Here is a 15,772-nt window from a genome sequence, read left to right as displayed (position 1 = left end):
TTAATCGGCTTAAAGTGTGCAACTAAATAAGCAAAGCTTACATTAAAGTGACCCACAGAGAAAGGACCCCATGGAAAGAAAGTTCTAGGAAATACAATATGGCCTCTATGTTCTTTTGTAGTTTCACGCTATAAATATTCATGGGGCGGTGTTAATGGGGTCCACAGCTCTATGCAACCACAATAGTTTTTTTGTTTATTCTCAGGACCATGAACTTTGAAACCATGAACCTAAATTTCAGGACTCTGCATTCAGGCGCATTTGCAGAGCACGAGGGGAGAGGTTCGGGCTCTCGGAGGACAGAGGAGAGGAAACGGGGCGAGATGTGAATCACGCCTCCTGGATCTTTTGGTTGAGATTAAAGAGAAGGGTCTGTTTAGTATGAGAGGCCTCCTGTCTCAGGGTCTCCAGCTGCTCCAGCCTGGGGAAATGGCCCTCACCAGGGACAGATCGCTTAGTTACTCAACATATGACAGAAAGGAGTGGGGAGCTGGAAATCTTTTAATTGGATCAGATCTGTTGCAAGTTTCACATTCTTTAAAAAACTAGTCTGACTCATGGAATTCCTAAGCTGGAGAAAGTCATCTAAGCAGTGTCCTTCTTTTCCTTGTGAGGAAACTGAGGTCCAGGAAGGTTAAATGACATGCTCAAAATACCACATCCAGAAGCCATGTCTGCTGACTTGAAATAGGTGCTCTTTCCCTACACCAGGGATGGCAAATTCGAGGCAGGCATGTGCTCCCCTCCACCCAGGGCGATATCCCACAGCTGTCCTGTCTATAGAACCTGGACACTGCCTCTAAGTCCATCCCAACACGGTGCTGCAGAAGGCCACCACAAATTCATAGAAATGGCACATGAGCTGGGACCTATTTGTCATCGACACCCTATACCATGCTGGCAATGTTCATAACCTATTATTCCTTTGTTCTAGCTAAGGGTTTCCTATTCAGAGCCACTTACAGCCTGAACTCAGTAGTTTGAGAGTGCACACCAGAAACACAGCAAGGCCTTAGAATCCATAGGACTCTCCAAGTTAAAGATCTGTCAGGACCGAGGAGAGCACCACATACAGCTGGCTACGGCAGAGCAACTGGGTTCTGAAAGCTGATTCTGAATGCCGGCCCTGCCTTCCTCCTTGGTTGGCACCATCCTGTTTTACCGATGAGCCAAGGGAGTCAGCCTGGTGTCTGGTCTGGTGGCCGCCTTGCTGAGCAGATGTGGCCTCCTGCCCCGCCTCTTCATCTCCATCACAATATGGAGCCAAGCTACGTATCAGAGACATGCTACATCTTGGCTTTCCAAGCAGGATTCACTTGGGCTTAAGAAATATCCATGCAGCTATTTCCCAGAAAGAAGAATTATCCACTAGATTGGCAAGAGCAGGCAGGTAGGGGCATCCTTGCAAGGTTATTTAAGTTTTATAGCTCAAAATAGGTTTCATCTCATGCACCACACCCACTCAATTGGTGAGGTTTCTTTGCGCCCTGTGAGGTGACTTCTTGGATCCATAGAAAAGAGTGCCATGATCCATGAGCCATGTCTTTCTCTGGCTTGGGAGAGGAGTGGCATCATAGTGCCACACATTGGTCATTTACAAATGTATGTTTTAAAGATACTGAAAATACTCCCATCCATGTAAAAGAATATCTGCAGCAAGGCCTGATCTGTGATTAAAGTTATTCTTTCTATACTTACTCTGCACCCTCTCTGCCCTGCTCTGTGCCCGGGAAGGCTGATCCTATGGACTGCATCCTCCACGGCCCCCTGTTCTCTGGCTGCTCATAGTACTCCAGCAGGAGGAACCCTGGCAGATGAGATAGAAAAGGAGCGAGACACAAGCCTTTCTTCTCATTTCTCCCCCTCCTTTGGTGCTGTCTCTCATAGCAGGTGCATCCCTTGGCCACCTCCCCTCCTGCTTGGCTCCAGCTCCTACAACATTGCTCCCTCCCTGTCCCTTCAGCCACAGGGGTGGCTGGGTGGCCTCTGGTGCTTCATGCTCTTCTTTGTCCCTTAACTCTGCCTCTGTAAGTAGTCTCTTCAGGAAGGTCTCTTCAATTGAAACATCTGGGGTAAAGTCTGTTTCCTGCTTGGGACCCTGCCTCACATCGCTGTGCTAAGAAAATCCTTTTGTTATGTTACTGCCATAGCTAAACAGGATGGTGGCATTCCGACTAGTAAGGTGATTGGCTACTTTGGCCTAAGAGAACACTTTTCACTGCTTAATTCCAGCAGAATATGACCCACTGCTCTCTCACACTTGCTGTGTTCCCACAGCCTGAGCTCACAAGCCTCCACTCAGTATTGGACAGAAGGGTGCAGTTTAAGTCCTAAAAGCCAGAGCTTCTTGGGCTATAATTTTGCATCTTATGTGCCTGATTCCAGGACCAGGCATATCTCATAAGCCCTAATATCTCCACTGTGGAATGATCTTGCACAGAGCCACAAGTTACCAGTGCAATTATGCAGGACTCAGTCTGAAGACAAAGGCCCCCTGAAGACCCTTAGTAGTGCAGAGAGTGAAAAGAAAGATATGCTGGGCAGAGGATAAACCTGGCACCCACCTCCAGGCCACAGCTGCCCATAGCTGTCCATGTGACCTTGGACAAGTTACTGCCCCTCCTGGGCCCTCAGGCTTCTCACAGGAAACGTGAAAAACTTAGAATAAATAATTCCAATGGTTCCTTCCAGCTCTAACATTCTACCAGGTATTACTCTAAGACCTTAATGTTCATTAATGGAAATGAGCTTATCATCGTTTTGACTAAATTTTCTTCCTAAAGGTCCAGCAAGTTTAGTCTATTGTGGCAGAAATTGCTTATTGTCCACCAATACCTTTTCTCACTTTTTCCATAATAATAGAACCTCTGCTCTTCAGTTCCAGGCCTTCCAGAAGAAACATCCCCCAGACTCCATATAGTTATCTGTGGCCCCATGACCAATAAGATAAAGCCAAAGTGGCAAATGGCATCTCCTGGGAAACTTCTCCTACATCCTTTGTCCCTTTGTCTTTTCCATGTCTTCCATGTCTAGACTGTGTGTGTGATGGTTTGAGCTCTGGCTACCATCTTGAGCCAAGAGGACAAGGGCCTCAACCTTGAGAGAATGGAGGGGAAGCTGTAAGAAGACTGCATCCTGGAAGATTTCCTGGAGCAGAAGCCATATTCGCCCTGCACTGAAGAATCTCCAGACTTTGATGTGACAAAGAAACTTCTAGCTTGTTTAACCAATGTTCCAGCTACCAACGTATTGTCTCTCAGCTCTGAATCTACCCTTTTTTCTCCTGCTTTGTGATACTGGAGCTGCATCCTGGAAACATTCCTCCTTTGCCAGCTGGCCTGACACTAGGCTGTATCAGTAGAGGGCACTAAAGGGATAGTGCAAGAGGAAGAGATTTTTCTTCCTGGTTCTGGGGGTCTCATCTTTCTTGTTCCTACGGAGTGGCTGCCAGCGGTGTTCAGGGAACCCACTCATGCTCACCCTTCAGAGTTTTGCCTGGACTCCAATGGGCGATTCTTCACTCATCAGTCTTTTCCTGTAGCACCTCGGTGAACTTCCACTGGGCCATGGCCACATTCTCTCTAGAAATTTAGTCTGGGTGGGTTGGGGGAGGGGGCAGCTTCTCTCAAGTTCACTCCTTCCCTAGTAATAATTACTCCCCATGTCTGCTGGTTCTGTTCTCCTTAGAGTTCTCCACTAGCCACTTCCCTTTGGCTAGTTCATAATCCTTTATATTACATTTTTGAATTACTTCTCAAATTACTGTATGATTTTAGTCTCCCAACTGGACCTTGATGGACATAGCCAATTCATGTGGCTCCACTACCAGCAAACCCAAAATCTTAAATGGTACAGCCATGCAATCATCACCATGGAAAAAGGGAATGATGTGGTACAGAATAAACTTTCTGCTTTTTACAAATCTTCTCCCCCAAAATTATTTGTGGCAAACATGACAGATAAAAGGTTGAAATCCCTAAAATTTACGTTTCTACAAAATGTTAAAAAATGACCATCCAGTTAGAAAAATGAGCATGAATAGAAGAAAAGAAGTAAGAAGAAAAAAAACAGGAAATAAACACAGCATAAACAGGAAATACACATAGCAAAAGAAATAGGAAGGGTAATAATAAATTGTTTCAATGTTCAAAATCATTTGAAAAGGAAATACAATTACAATACAACTGCAAATTGGAGAAAGAGCAAATTATTTTTCTCTTATCGAACCAGTAAAGATTTTTAAAACTAGGATATAGAAGGTTAACCTTAATGGAAGCTCAAAGGAATAAAAAAAATTTTGAAGGACAATTTGAAAAGAAGAACCAGAAGCTCTAAAAGCATCAACAGTTTTGCCTCAGCAATTCTATATGTAGGGATTTTTTCTAAAGAAATCATGTTAAATGTACATAAAAACCTAGAAACAAGGATGACTCCAGCATCACTGTTTATAAGAGCAGAAGAAAAGAGTGAGGAAAATCTCTATGTCCAACAAAAGGGGATTGATGAAACAAATTATGATGCATCTATACAGTGATGTACAGAACAATTGGTATTGACATTGTATAAGTACATGTATTACAGAAGCAGCTTTTTATCACGGAAAGCAGTTCATGGTACTAAAAGAAAATGAAATATCAGCAGGTTCAAAGCAGTATGTACAGCATTTAAAGAAAAAACAAATGTAAACAAACATGGTAAAATTTTTTTTGGAAGAATATACAACAAAATGTTAATTACTTCCAGGCCGAGTTACTGGAAATTTTTACTCTTCCTTGCTCTTTATGTTTTCTAAATGTTCTCCAGTGGATGTGTATTAGCTGTGGAATTAAGAAAACTGTTTTATGTTAAAAAAAAAAAAAAAACTCCCGGGGCGCCTGGGTGGCTTAGTCAGTTAAGCGTCCAACTTTCGCTTAGGTCATGATCTCGCGGTTCGTGGGTTCGAGCCCCGCGTCGGGCTCTGTGCTGACTGCCAGCTCAGAGCCTGGAGCCTGTTTCAGTCTGTGACTCCCTCTCTCTCTGACCCTCCCCTGCTCACGCTGTCTCTCTCTCTCCTAGAAATAAATAAAACATTAAAAAAAAAAAAACAACTCCCTTTCCTGCGCATTTCAAGGACACCCCGATGTTTACTGAGCATGCCTTGATGAACTCATTCATGTGTCAACTCTGATTTTGAGATACAGCTCAACTTGGGGCCTCTCCCTCACACAGACCTCAATCTCCCTCCCATCTTCCTGTCCTTTCCATTCCTGAGGCCACAGTCCAAGGCCGGTCCTCCTTCTCCTAGCCTAGAGCTCCTGATTATCCTCCTAGTTCCTGCTTCTACAGATCCTAAGCATATATGTCTTCATTGTACTAGTTCTCTGCTCAAAAAAAAAAAAATCAGTAGCTCCCCATTTCTTAAGGGAGATGCCTCAAATGTCTCAGCTTGACATTCACTGTTCCAAGCTTCTTTCAGTCTTATCTCTACTACTCTGAACAGTAAACCGGAGTAATCACCCAGCTCCAGATACATCAAAATTGTTCTTGCTTCCTTGCTGGACTCAGTTTGTTCTACCTGATGTGCCTTCCCCTGTACCCCAGCTCCTTCAAATCCCAGGCATCCTTCTAGGCCAAGATCAGGACTTACCACCCTCCCACCCCCACCACCACCAGGAGGAAGCCTTCCTAGATTTTCCTTATGGTGATTGCTACCTTTTCCAAATCTCTATAGTATCTCATTTGCCCAGATTCTCATTTGGCAAATACTGTCTGAGCACTCACCATGTGCCAGGCACTGCACTGATGACAGGGAACAAAACAAATCTAATTTCTATGCCTTAAAGCTCATTGTCTCATATGCAGATGGACGATGAGCAAATAATCACACCAATGGCCGTACCCAGTAAAGGATGGTAAAAGGATGCAGGGAACCAAAGGTGATACAAGAGATTTAAGAGAGGACACCAGATTGAGATCAGGGCCTGGGAAGCCCTTGGAGGGTCAGGGGTGGGGGGAATGATATGTAAGCTGAGGGTCATCAGCAGATCTGATTTTGTAAACATGATCAAACATGACTTTCAAAAAGGTCACTCCACCTACAATGTGGAAGAGAGACTGCAGGAAGTAAGTGGGGCAACAGGCACCACTGCAGCAGCCCAGCTGGAAGCCCACCTTAGACCAGAAGGTGGCAATGGAGATGGAGGGGAGGGTATTAGCAGGACTTGGGTTGGATCGCGTGAGAGAGGAAGGGAGAGACAGGCATCCAGGATGGTGCCAAGGCTTCTGGGTGAAGCACTTGTGTGGACTCTGGGATCACATGGTACCTGCCGCCATAGGGCCCAGCCCCCAGGGAGCATCTGAGTCCAGGGTGAGAGGATGGGAAACCAGTACCAGCTCAGTGGGGAGGAGAACTGACCCAGGAACATGAAAAGGCATTAGGGTGAAGGTGGCCTGCTTTTGTGGGAAACTGGCTCACACAGGACTCACATCAGCTCAAGGCCGGTAACCCAGGTGGAAGGAAGGGGAGGAGGCTTGGTGCAAATTGCAGGATGAACCAGGAGATAAGTGGCCCAGCTGGTGGAGCGGGCAAGGACTCAGGTCTGAACGTCAACACTCAAGTGCTTGTGCAGGCGAGCTTGAGAATATTTATTGGTAATTGACAGAAGTGGTTAGAGGGTGGCGTGATCATAGATAGGTCTGTAACCAATCAGCAGGAAAGCTCAGTTCTTGTTGCTATGTTTGCATCCAGGCAGAACTGTATTATGAGCAGGCTAAGAGGATACCATGAGAAACCTACTTATATGCATTTGGTTTATCTGTCATCCTCTCTCTGCTGCATGGATGAGAGCAAGCGAGCTGTGGAGCAATAAATTATCACTCGCCACATGCTATGGATCCCAAGAGAACTCTCTGCAACCCTGAGAGGGAGAGATAAGCCTACACAGGCCACGGAGAGATTGTCACTTCTGGGGAAATTCTTAAATGGGGAACAGTAACAGGAGTAATAGTAATCATAGCAAGGAGAAGAACTGATAAGAACTGCTCGCAAAACACTTCTGTTCGCCACCTCATTTAATTCTCAAACAAACCTACATGATGGGTTTTCATATTATCCCCATTTTCCAAGTGAGGAAGCTGAGGATCAGAGAGGTAAAGAACTTAGTCAAAACCACACAAGTAGTGAGGACAGAGGTAGGCATCATGACATGGGTTGACTGATGCCAAAAACAGTCTCTGAAACATGATGTTTCACTGACCTGCTCCATGACCCAGATGGCCACTCACCAAGAGCCTCCTTGGGAAACATGGGCCATCTAAGTCTTCTCCCTCTGGGGTGAGGAGAGTGGCTGGACCCATCATCTTCAACTGACCTGACACCATGCACTGCCTCAGGCCTTCAGGGAAAGGGATGAGGAACAGAGAAGGACAAATGCCTTTCAACACTTTGTATCACCCTCCCTTGTGCTTTGGGACTAAATATTTTGAAGGCCAGAACTGTCTCATCCTTATTGGAATCCTAGCCAAGGGTAGAGAAAAAGGTAAGGAGATGGTGGTGGGCTCTGGTGCTCTGGAGGACAAGTTTACCAATGTGACCTTTAGACCTGTCAGTACAGAGGTGTTTGTTGACTGTGTGAAAGGGTACAGAAGAAGGGGAGTGGCTCCAGGTTTGGAGAGGCCATGTGCTTAGAGAAGACAACAGGGGTGGGAGGCCCTTGCCCCACTGCATACAAGTTCAATGTTCCATGTAGGCTTCAGCCCAACCTCTCCCACTGTGTAGCAACCAGACCACATCTCCCAATGTCCACAGGATCATAAGAGCCTAGACCATCTTCTGTGAGTGCTCAGATCATCTCCTGGCTGTTTGAAAGACTAATGAAGAGAGGAGAAGAAAAAGAGCTTTGAAAACCATCAGGTATGGATGGTCCAAAGCTCTAAGGCAATGTTGTAACCACTGTGAGGATTAATATAATTGTAGTTCTTCTCTTGAAAACCATGGCAAAGGGTAAGAAGGCAAAAAAGGTTAGGATCAATGAAGTTACATCCTCTATTCAGGTTGCTTGACTAGGTGTCCATGGCAGAAGGACTGCACCAACATCAAGTGTGATGTGGTCCCAAATCCTGCTTGCTATTTAAAACCTGGAAGAATGAATACTACTAGAAAGAAGAGTGGCTAGGGGGAGCCATTGGCTGAATGGGGGCTCTAGCCCAATACGCTCACAAATCTCTAAATATAGTCAGGGGCTGGCTTCTCAGTGGGGCCTAGACACCTGGTTGGCTTGCAGGGCCTGAAACCACGCCCCACTCCTAACATCAAGGAAGCCAATGACCTTCATGCCAGAATTGTTTTCAGACCAAGGATTTTGGATATAGAGGAACGATCAGCATCAGCGTCATCAGGAAACATAAAAGCTCTGGAAACCTCATCATCTGGCATCAGTTGTTCAAATACTTGGTTTCCTACCATTTGGAAACCTTGTTAAGTTTATGTGGGATGACAGTAATAAAGACAGTAATATTTACTGAGTATTTACCATGTTCCAGGCACTATCCTAAGGCTTTGTCTGTATGAACTCATGTAATCTTCCTAATAACTCTATGTGGTAGATATTAATATCCACAGCTTATAGACAAGGAAACTGGGTTCCAGAGGACTCAGGAAGGTTGCTTAGGGTCCCCCAGCCACGAAGTGGTATAGCCAGGACACTTTATCTCTAGACTCTGCTCTCTCCTAGCCTGGAAGGTGGTGTTGTTCACACAACCTGATTTAATCCACACACTTTTTGCATATGGCAGGTTCTTCACGGACCACAAAACTACTGTAATATTTCACACTTATTGAATGATTCCATGTGCTAAGCACAGTATCGAGTGCCTTTCTTATAGCAACAAGCCTGCAGAAGAGTAGGAGTTTCTATTCACCACATTACAGAGACAAGGAAAACAAGGCTTTAAGCCATGAGACTTGCCCAAGGTCTCACAGCGATTACGTGACAGAGGTGAGAAGGAAAACCTAAGTCAGTCTCCAAAGCCTGGGTTCAGAACCAACAGGCTGGGAGCAGCCTGCCCCGGCAGGTTAGTGTCCTAAGAGCTGCTGGAGAAGCGGTGAGAAGGGGAAGGTCCCAAACTGACCACCAGAGGTGCTGCTAAGTGCTGCTGACCTGTTGACAGCCAGCTTCCACCAGCAGCATCTTCTTGCTGAGGAGGCCATGCCCAGCTCTGAGCTGGACGCTTGGATCCCTCTGCCCAGGCCATGACCCTGTGCTTGGTGGGGGCCCTGCAGATCTGGGGCTGCTGTGAATGGCTCTGGGGTTCAACTACTGCCCTGCCCCTCCTCTCTGTCTCACTGGACAGAGGATTAAATGGCATATGTGAGACATATGCCATTCCCAGAAGAGGGTGTGCCACAGTGATCACTGACAAGGACAAAGAAGAAAACAATGGGTTCCACTAATGTCAGAGTTGGGGATCCACCTTGGATGATACCACTGAGGACTTCTCTGTCTGGAGAACTTGAGCTCTGTCTACAAAGACAACGTCAGAAGTCACAGGACCATGGAAGGTCTGGACATGATGCACGGCTTCTCCCTATGCAGAATGGGAGCTGACACAGCTTCCTGTCTATGCCTGAGGCTGGGTTAAAGATCAGCAGGGTGGCGTTCTTACTACCGCTCAGCTCTTGAACATGATCATCCAAAAGGGGCCAGTGTGTTCCCCTTCTTGGCCTCCCCTCTCCCAGATGCTGCTCGCCCCAGTAAGAGTCCCAGCCACCGTTGGGACCTCTGGGTTCTGTTGGGCATCCAATAGCCACACTCTCTCTGCCTACTTCATTGAGATGCTGTGTCTCTTGACAGTTACTCAAGACAGTGTGTTTCCTCCCCCAGCACTGCCCTGGCTNGTTTTCCAGAGGGGCTGCACCAGTTTACATTCCCACCAACAGTGTAGGAGGGTGCCCGTTTCTCCACATCCTCGCCAGCATCTAGAGTTCTCTGATTTGCTCATTTTAGCCACTCTGACTGGCGAACCTTCACTTACTTTTTAAAGAAATCTTTATTGAGGTAGAATTCGCATACCATAACATTCACCCTTCAATTACTTAGGAGACACTGTTTACCAGTGTTGATAAGGTCTGAATTTAAGAATCACTGACTACACCGCATGAAATAAATGGTTCATTTATTACAAAAATTCAAATTCCTCTATAGCATGTCAACAAAAGAACTCAAAAAGCAGTTATGAGTACTGCTCTGTGCTCTAATAATGAACACACCAAACACTGAACACCTGTCCATACCAGAAGGCAAGCACTTGATAAACACTGAATCATTTAATCCTTGTAGCAAACCCAAATAGTGACTATTAGAGGTTCTTTCCAAGTGAGGAAACGGAGGCACAGAGAAGTTAAGTAGCTTAATCAGGATCACAAAGCCCTGTGTAGGCAGCAGATTTGAATCCAGGTCTGTCAGGTGTCAGGGCTTATGCTCTTCACCACCTCTGGCACTGCCCCAGTGCGCTTCGGGGAGTCAAGTATTAGAGATAAGCTAGATACTGCTCCTGCCTGGACATGTGGGAAACTAAACTTTCATTTCAGTACAGCCCTGAAATATTTTCCTGCCATCAAATCAGCACCTGCTGATAAAAGGGGACCATGACAAATAGGAATGGAAATCAAGTTGTAAAACTGCCAGATGTCCTCCCCTAAGAGCGGCCCATGGGGGTGGGGTTCTGGCAGGAGAGAGCGGGGTGCCAGGGCGGCAGGAACAGGGTCTGCCAGGGAGACAGGCCCCCAGGAGGCACTGTGGAAACCTCACAACTGTGCTTAAGAAGCCAGGGCACCTGGCTCTGCCATGAAGGATGGAAACTCCAGAGGGGGGCACTTCCCAGGACCCCATGATCCCCCAACCCCTCCCTGAGCACTTTAGGAGGGCAGCAGCCCACGGGGCCGGGTCTGCTTCACTACTTCCCAGGCTGACAGTGAGCTTGGAGGTCCCTTCTGCTGTAGACCAGGCATAGGGCCAAAATCATCATTCCCTCATTCTGCAAATGAGCACCTACAATGTGCCAGGCACTGCTCGAGGCGCTGGACTTACAGTAGGGACTAAAGCAGACCAAAGTCCCTGGCCTCACAGACTATGACATTCTAGCCTGCATCAGTAATGCGAGGGCCTCTGGCAACAGCTGCCCCAGAGCATACTGCCCTCGAGGGATCTGGGTGGCCCCAAACACCAGGGCCCGATTGGTACAGCCGCTGTGTCTGGGAGAAGAAGACGAGGTAGACTAGGGTCTCACACTCCAAGCAGAAGTGAGGTCTGAAAGTGCAGGGAGGGAATGCGAGCTTCCTCCTGAGGAAAGCGTAGCTCCCAGACCGGAAGCCTCACCACTGGCTCCTCAGCCACAAGCCATCAGAAGCCACTGACTACATTTATTTACGTAGGAATAGACATTTTATCCTATGTGAACATGGAGCAGTGAGGCAGGCCCTGGGATTTATCAAGCCACCAGCTGAAAAGTAAAGCTGGCTGCCAGCCAGTTTCTTTGGGTTCAATAAATCCAAAAGTCTATACGGCACTTTACAGTTTACAAAGCACTTTCCCCGTCATTTGAGTGTCGTGGAGATGATTCTGGTGATCTGAGCCACAGACCCTCAGCTTGACTCGAGGCAGCTCCATGCATTGCTGCATGTGTCCCCACTTTTCTGCTTAAGAATTTGAATCTATGCGACCACGACACTAGCACACACAGATGAAGGCTGGCTGTATTGGGAAGTTCATGCCTGAGGAGCATGGCAGGTCCTATTTTCCCAAACTGGCTGTGACAACTCCCCACCCCCACCCATTTCACGTGCTCTTCTAACAACGTGACTTTGATACTCCTCCCATGGAGAGGTGGGTCTATGTCCCTTCCCCTTGAATCTGTGAAGGCTTGTGACCATGGTAGAAATGACAATAGGCGGCCCTTGGGGCAAGGTCACATGAGGCGATACAGTGTCCGTCTGGTTCTCCTGGGATGCGTGCACTTAGAACCAAGCTGCCATGCTGTGAGGAAGCCTCACTAGTCCACATGGAGAGACTGCTTGTAGGTGTTCTGGCCACAGTCCCACGGAGGCCCCAGGTGATAGCCGGCTGTGACTGAACGAGGCCCCATAATTCTAGCCACCAGCCAAGTCACCCCCTTCCCCACCACTAACCTGTAAGTGCTCCCAGTGGAGGTTCAGACACTGTGGTGCAGAGACAAATCACCTCTGCAGTGCCCTTTCCAAACTCCTGATCCACAGAATCACCAAAACAATAAAATGGTGGTTGTTCTATACCACTGAGTTTCAGTGGTTTTTTTTACACAGGAATCAAAGGAACAGGGAGCAAAAATGAGGGACAGCAGCCTTTGGAGAAATGCTCCAATGCCTATTGTATGAGCAGGAAACTCTAGGAGACTTTATGGAAGCTTTGCAGAGGTCCTGGTGGGTACAAGACTCCATCAACAACATCAGTTACCTTGATTTTTACTCCCTTCATTGATTTTCTCCTTCCTTGTTCTACTCTTCCTGCTTCTTGGGATCACCTCCCAAATGAACTATCAACACACAAGTCCTTGTCTGAGGAATCCAGCTACAAGTAGCCTCAAGTCTGCTCTACAAGGCAAGTGGTTTATTCCCATCCCCATCTTGCAGATGAGAAGACTGAGGCACAGCGAGGTAAAGTGACTTGCTCAAGGCCACACAGAGAGTAACAGCAAAAAGGACCCAGGCCTTCTGGTTCTGAATCCAGCTAAAGAATTGTAGGTGAGGGGCGCCTGGGTGGCTTAGTCAGTTAAGCGTCCGACTTTCGCTTAGGTCATCATCTCGTGGTTCGTGGGTTCGAGCCCCGCGTCGGGCTCTGTGCTGACTGCCAGCTCAGAGCCTGGAGCCTGTTTCAGAGTCTGTGACTCCCTCTCTCTCTGACCCTCCCCTGCTCACGCTGTCTCTCTTTCTCCTAGAAATAAATAAAAATATTAAAAAAAAAAAAAAAGAATTGTAGGTGAGAGCAAACAGGCAGGGAAACCCTAAGATGCTTTGCAAAGGTTCTCAGAGGTGTGGTGGTTGGGAGGATGTCAATGTCATTTGAACCCTTGGCCCCACTTATAGTTTAAGATGAAAAACAAAATGGCAGAGCCAGGCAGAGACCAGAGACCATGCCCAGAAAGACCAGTGTACCTCCCTAGCCCATGCCAGGGGGGCTGCACACCCTCACTCCCACTCCAGGGGCACCTGCTTGAAAACACCCCTTTTTACAGCATTAAGTACATTGTTTCTTTGTAAAGTTAAATGTTACAGTTTCAAACTTCCTTTGAAGATCCACATGAAGATGTTCTTTCAACAAGTCTCTAAAAAACCTGTCTGTAAAAAATCTAAATATAGAGACATCTGGGTGGGTCAGTCAGTTGAGTGTCTGACTTCTCACAGTTCATGAGTTTGAGCCCCGCATTGGGCTCTGTGTAGACAGCTCAGAGCCTGGAGCCTGCTTCCGATTCTGTGTCTCCCTCTCTCGCTGCCCCCTCCCCCACTTGCGCTCTGTCTCTCTCTTAAAAATAAACATTAAAAAAATTTTTTTAAAAGACTCTAACTGTATAACAGGCACTGTTTTAAGCATTTTTTTTTATTTTTTTATTTTTTTTAAAAATATTTTTATTTATTTCTAGGAGAGAGAGAGACAGCATGAGCAGGGGAGGGTCAGAGAGAGAGGGAGATACAGACTCAGAAACAGGCTCCAGGCTCTGAGCTGGCAGTCAGCACAGAGCCCGACGCGGGGCTCGAACCCACGAACCGCGAGATCATGACCTAAGCGAAAGTCGGACGCTTAACCGACTAAGCCACCCAGGCGCCCCTGTTTTAAGCATTTTAATCCATTAAGAATCATCCTCATTTATAAACGAGGACAATAAGGCACAGAGAAATTACCTGTCTTGCCCAAGGTCACACTGCTTGTAAGGAAATGAAAAAAATCGTAAATGGCAAAATGGTAAATGGTATAAATTGTTTTAAAAATGTTAAAAGCGGTGAAATGGAAAATAGTAAAATGCTAATGGTGAAACACTTACCAGTTTGCTCAGCCTCTGAGAGACCGAGCTGGAAGCAAAGGTCACAGAACCACAGAACACAGAGTAGGAAGGAACCAGGGGCAGAAATTCAAACGCTCACAAGGCATGAAGTGGGCACAGGGCAGGACAGCTGCCGTGGACCAAGAGAACCAGCTCCCTGGGCCTGTCCATTTGCAACCCTAACAAGTCTAACCACCTTCTCCTGTAGATGAGCAACTGAGGCCCAAAGAGCAGGGGAATTGTTTGAGGTTAACCCAGCTCCTGAGAGGACAGGACCAGATCCAAGACTCTCCTCTCTGCACTCTGTGTCTGCAGCATAGTGGGGACCCCCCTCTAGAATGGACAGGTGGGAGATGTTTTAGGTTCAAAGCCCTGAAGCCCCGCTTCTTGGCAGAGGAGTCAGGAAGTTAGGATTTGACTGGGATAGGGTGAGAGGCTGCCCCTAAACATTGGGTTTAAACGTGGACCCGGGAAATGCAGTGATCCCCCTGGAGCTGAGAGCCATGTCCTTTTATTGAAGTCTCAATACCCTGATGAACTGCTTTTTATCCTTCCAGAAGGCTTTTCCTAGCTCAGGGAACTTCCAGGAGCATGGACAGCCAGAGATGTGACCTTTTCCCCAGGTCTCCCTTGCCATCGCCCTCTTCTGGCCACTTTTAGAATGAGTACAACTTAAGGAGAGGCCAAGGCGAAGCGAAGATCAAGGACGGCTGTGGAACATGCTGGAGCTGGCTGAAACCGAGCTCCTAAGATCCTCTTCTTTCCAGCCCTGCCTGTCCATCCCATCCCACAGAACACGCATGCCTTGGTTATCTGGCATTTTCTACAAAACTATTGGAGAAAAATGAGGCCCCAAAGAGGCAAACCTGCCTTAGGGTTATTCCACAAGGCTGAGACCGGGAGCTGGGGGCTCTCACAGACAGACCCATGTCTCTTTCACCCGGATTTGCAGCACCTAGACCAATACCCAGCATGCCAGAGTGCTCAGTACCTTCCTGAACAGTCTGATGGCTTCCCCAGTCCAGGCCCCAGATGCCCACATTGCCTCCCAGAGCCCCCAGCACACATCCAGTGGAGTCCAGGATCTGACAGGTCTAGGGGATGGTTGATTCAGCCCCTATAGCCTCCATCCCATTTTCACAGCCTCAGTGTCTCCCTCATTTCAGGGCAAGACCACCACCACTCCACCGGAGCTCCGGAGCCCCTTCCCCCTGGTCATGAGCTGGGTCCGAGAAGGAACTGAGAGACCTCGGTAGGGGCATGTTACCTGCTGATATGCTTTCAAATGACCCAGGAACCAACACTTCTGCCACCTTCCTAACTCAGAGGCCCCACCAGGTACAGCAATAGGTGGTTATTCCAGAGGAGTATTCTTGCAGGGTAAGACTAGCCCCTCAAGCTTGGTTTGATCTTCAACCTTCAGAGATTCTCAGGTCTCACATCCCTTCGGTGGTGCAGCCTCCTAGTAACCTGGTCTTCCCCAGACTTCACTCAGTTCTGACCTATCCGACCCCCAGCCTAGCCCACAGCCGCTGTAGTAACAATACGAATAATTACAGGACCACCTCATTTTTCCATTTGCAGAGAATTTTCCCACAAATCATCCGAGACCTCTTATAATTACGGTCCCCAATGAACTGAGGCTACCAGAGGTCTCCAGGGAGCTAAAGAGTGGGGCCACTGGCCACGGCGCCCCCCTCCTTGCCCCCCCACCCCCCGACCC

The 15,772-nt window shown here is 47.5% G+C and overlaps 1 protein-coding gene across 1 annotated transcript in view; it reads right to left on the bottom strand.

Annotated features, from left to right (window-relative positions):
* TLL2 (tolloid like 2) overlaps positions 1 to 15,772 on the bottom strand; it is a 124,009-nt gene that overhangs the window by 102,323 nt on the left and 5,914 nt on the right. The window lies entirely within an intron of this gene.

Source organism: Crocuta crocuta, unplaced genomic scaffold (genome assembly GCF_008692635.1).
Source record: "Crocuta crocuta isolate KB4526 unplaced genomic scaffold, BGI_CrCroc_1.0 scaffold170, whole genome shotgun sequence".
Taxonomy (NCBI): domain Eukaryota; kingdom Metazoa; phylum Chordata; class Mammalia; order Carnivora; family Hyaenidae; genus Crocuta; species Crocuta crocuta.
Note: the sequence above shows the minus strand (reverse complement) of the source record. Positions and strands in the feature narration are given on the sequence as shown.